This window comes from Ornithodoros turicata, chromosome 8 (assembly GCF_037126465.1).
Source record: "Ornithodoros turicata isolate Travis chromosome 8, ASM3712646v1, whole genome shotgun sequence".
Lineage (NCBI taxonomy): Eukaryota > Metazoa > Arthropoda > Arachnida > Ixodida > Argasidae > Ornithodoros > Ornithodoros turicata.
Window position 1 is genome coordinate 19798389 of NC_088208.1, and position 4721 is coordinate 19803109.

At 47.4% G+C, this 4721-nt stretch overlaps 1 long non-coding RNA gene across 1 annotated transcript; it reads left to right on the forward strand.

Annotated features, from left to right (window-relative positions):
- Positions 1-1690: 1690 nt before the first annotated feature.
- On the forward strand, positions 1691-2412 carry LOC135366040 (uncharacterized). The gene is made up of 3 exons (XR_010414066.1): positions 1691-1888; positions 2132-2231; positions 2292-2412. It is a non-coding gene; the product is annotated as an uncharacterized LOC135366040 (long non-coding RNA).
- Positions 2413-4721: the final 2309 nt, after the last annotated feature.

Below are 4721 nucleotides of genomic sequence, written 5' to 3' on the forward strand. Positions count from 1 at the left end.
TATTATTGCTTGTGATTCATATTTAGGTGTCCAAGAACACTACGAGGGATTGGTGTTGGTGGACAACGTTAAGTAGTTATAGATGTAGTTAAACTACATTGCAGTAGTTAAAAAAGTAGTTTTAACTACTCCCCTGAAAAGTAGTTGAACTACTAGTTAAACTACTCAGTCACAAAGTAGTTTGTAGTTATAGTTAAACTACTGTAGAAGTAGTTAGTGGCCATCACTGGTTATGGGTACAATTATGCCAAACTAGTTTTTGAAATGGGCCACTTGATTGCGTCACGCACATACCTTATAAAAATGGATTGTGAGGACCAAATGTGTGTCACTGCCGTGGAGGAACGTGCAGATAAATAAACTCATTGCTACGTTCCTGTGTTAGGAACTGAATAGTAACGGACGGACGGAAACGATGCAGAAATAGGATACACGCTCCGAACGACACGTGAGTTGACACACATGATTGGTTAGGTCAGGTTGGATGATGTCGCTTTTTGCTGAGAATACAATTAGTTATACCCTAACATGGATTTGTCCTGCTTTCTAACCTGTTCCCGTACTCAAAGTATCGATTCTTCAGGTATTTAACTGGAATACACGGATAGCCTGCTCATCATCCATCAGCACATATACGACAAATTCGGAGCGCCGTCACTCCCGCGGCGTTTGTCGGATTCACGCCAAAATTTGCGTCCAAATCGGTCTCGAATAGTTCTATGATCGGCCAAATCACACCGCGGTCCGGTCTTTAGCGGTTCGGAAATTGTGGGTGAAGACGCGTTCGCGACGCTCTTTTTGCAAACTTTGGGGTCCTTTTTAGGAAGGAAGCTCGTGTCCGACGATGTTCATTTTTTTGTAACATGCTCTACATGACGTACCAAACGTGACAAAATTGAGCGCAGCTCTGTAACTTTAGTGGTTCTCCAGTTCGCGGTTTCCGTGTTTGCATTCCTCGCGATACATGTGACGGGCGGCCGCATTTTCCTAAAACCGCCCCAGTTACAGCTACATAGTCGTGTTTAACGTAGTTTTGAAGGTCTCGACGTGCTCTTTTCGATCGAGTTTGTCCTATAGGCCCGAAAAGTTTCGTTCACCAAGATAAGATATTGGCTTTGTAGTTTTTCGACGCCGGCGTGCTGGGTGACGACGCCCCGAAACGCTTCCCGCTGTTCAGTGCTGTAACTTGCTTACCTAACGCCCGATTTACCCAAAATTTTGTGTGTGCATGCTCCGTACCCTGCAATACAAGTTTCCGATTCGAACCACCCATCAATTTCCAGCTGTTAGGGCGTCATTCCGAAAATTCCTGACGCCGACCCCCGTTCTGCGACATTTGCCTAAGTGTTTGGGTTCGAACCCCACGGCAGATCCGAACCTCCCTCTGACGGGCACACGTGCTCAAAGCGGGCAAGGTGTAGGAACTTGCGACACCTTTTTATCTCTCTCCATTCTCTAGTTTGGATCCCGTGGCAACGGCGGTTTCCTTATACATGGGGCGCGGGGCATTTTTTTCGATATTGGGTGTTTCTTGGCGTAGGAAGGTGAATGAGGTCTCGTTTTGACGGGGAAAACGTCCTCTTTCCGATAGCATTGTTGTCGTGCTCGCGCCGATTTCAGTTCTCTTGATATAGCACGAAGAGCGCCGCGACAGTGGCGCCCCCGATGCCACACTTTGCATCCGCCACTGCTCTCAGTCGACGTTGAGCACCGGAGGTGAGCGGTCGCGTGTTGTCGTCGTTCCTGTTCTGGGTGTTTCGGCGTGGCGTTGGTGGCTCGGACTGTTCTGACTGTGTGTTTGTGCCTTGCTAGTGATGTCTGGACATGTTTCTCTGTTTGTACGCCTTGGAAGATACGACCAGAAGCCGTTGGATTTCGTGAATGGAAGGTTAGTGTTGAGGCTGCTGTGCCATGATTCATCACGGTTTGCTTGGTAACATTCCTAGCGTGTGGGTTTTTATTACTTTGTGCACTCAGTGTGATTGCTACCCTCTTGAGTCTGTTACCTTATGCTGAACTCATTGTGGTCGTTGCCGTAGTCGTTAACCGATATCGTCACTTAACATCGGGTGAAGATGTCACATGTGATGCTTCATTGGCCTGTTACAAATGTGGAATCTTTGAATTTCAGACGCTTTTGACAGATTTGTTTCTGTGCACAAGACAAATGGGCTGTCGCACTCCCGACGTAGGAAATTAACACACACGTCGCTGAGATCTTAAAAGACAAAGTAAGTTAAGCTACAGGTCGTTGCAAAGATTTTTACTGAGTTGTGTTTCCTGCGAAACAGGTAGGGTGTGCACTTCACCCATACAACTCCAATGTCTGCTTCATGGCAGTGCAAACTTTACAACCGTGCCCTTGAATGTAACAAGCCAAATAAACTGGATAACAGAGAAAAGTTTCCTGGTTCTTTCGCCACTATGTTCGCGTAAAGATACCCGGCTTATCATACCTACATTTTTCTAAGATCTGTACTGCTTTCACAATGTATCCTCCCCTTTGGTGCTTTGTGTGTAGGTGGATTTTGGTTCCCCACTATGTGTCAACCCTGTATAACCTTCACTCCGTATCGTCATACGACCGTTACCCGACCAGCGGCTTCTTCAACGTGGTACATAACCTTATGCTCTCTGCGCCCCGTATAAGCGGTCTCATAATTCCGTTGTGGCTCACACAATCACGTGGGTCTATGGGTCACATGATAATTGTATGGGACACATTTATACGGGATTGTTGGATATGGAGGTTCTCGTACGGCTCATACGGGCCATATGAGGACCCCGTATGGTCTGTATAACTCATATGTCCATATGACACATAACCCCATGTTCAATAATGCCATATATATGGGACCCGTATTTATTCGATATGGGTTTTTTCAATAGGGCAGGCAGTTTTTCCAATGCGACGGCTCGTGAATTTAACAAACAGCTTCGTCCCACACGATCAGATCTCTGTCACAGTTTCTACACTCAATCACGGAACAAGTCTTCCTTCTGCTTTTCTAGATTTTGCACAGAACTGTAGCACAGCGGCCAAAAAAGGTCGGAAGCACTGACATAGGCAAAGGCACAAAGGCACTCGCAGGAGGCAAGCAATGGCATGGCCAGGCCCCCACAGCTCCCCCTCTTCGCGGCTCTAAAAAAATGTTTGCGCGTCATAAACACGTGGTATTACTCCGTCAGGCATCATAGTTGATACCCATTGGCCGAAGGACATTGCGCGCTCCGCTATTGGTTGGCAAAGTTTCAAAAGAGCATTCTTTCGCGGGCTGCCTGGCTGCCTGTCTGGCGGGCAGTTACGAGAAGAGAAGGGAGAGAAGTGGCAGCGGCGTCTCGGCTCTCGACGAGGTATGATGGCATTGTTCAAAGAGAAGCCCCAGATTTGTTCGTGTGTCAAAGTGACTCAGCGCGTGTTGTGATGTTTCCCGACACAAGTATCCTACGTATGAACAGTCTCTCGAGTTCAGAACTGGAATGCAGTGGTGAGCTCACGTCTGAGGAACACTTGTGAGCGCCGTCGCATTTTCCAATGCAGTCACAACGGAGACAGGATTCGGTGTCCGTGCGGCAAGCATTGCCCGCTTCGTTGAAACCTTCGCACTGCGACCAACGAAAGGATATGCTAACCGTGAAATCAAGTGCACTCGTGTGAGCGTCGCTCACTTCTGGGAGTAGAGTGTGTGTGTGTTTTTCGAGTTCGAACTTGGTCAACGAACGCAACGATTTGGACTCTGTAGGCACGGTGAATATTTGTGTCAAGACTATTAATTCAGTACAATGTTTCAAATAAATGTGTACTTTGTCAAAAATTTGCCTAGTTGTTCTGGAATACGGTATAACAAGCGTCGGGCATGAAAAACAGTAAAAGTAAAAGCCGATGGTAGCCAGTACTGGCCAGTACCGGACCGAAAGGCGAGCCAAACTGAGAGACTCCTGATTGGCCGAAAGGTAGGCATCGTAGTTCATTTTCATTGGTTGCGTTGCCCACATACGTGAGGCCGACAACGGCAAGTCCTTTCACCACCACCACCATTGGTTGCATGTCCAGTGTTGCCTGAATTATCTCAAACTATGGGCTCTATGGGGAGCTGTGGGAGCCTGGCATGGCGTGGCTACTGTGGCGCCATCTATTAGCGCCCGAAGCAACTTGCTGCTGTAAGTGGTCTATACGGACGCTAGTCGAATCCACTGACTCCACATGAAGTCACCCCGAAGCAGTGATGTGAAACTCGAACACGGGTTTTGTGCCCATGACCCCATTTTGATATAACACAAGTAGTGGTAGAAGAGGAAACGGGAAACGATAAAAAAATATTCAAATGATTCCGAAATATGGCATGACATGCACCCGTCATATCACAAGACCGACCACGAAGAAATCCATTCGTTCATTGAATCAAATTTTACGGGGCCGTTGGGTTGGAGTGTGCGCACTTAGCCGTACAGGAGACGGTTTCCCCAAGTCGTGCAAAAAAAAGAAAGAAAGAAAAAAAGGTATGAGTCAACATGCAATCCCTGCAGAGCGCACAGTCAAGTTCGTAGCAACCCAAATCGGGGGCTGGATTCACAAACAGTTCGTACGACAACAATTGTCGCAGGTCCTGCGTAAGACAATGTTGCGATAAAGCTCGGATTCACGAAGCGCCCACGTCGTAAGATTGTCATAAGTTACGGCGAAATCCTAAGAAAGCTCCCGAGCTGTCGTAAGTCAATCA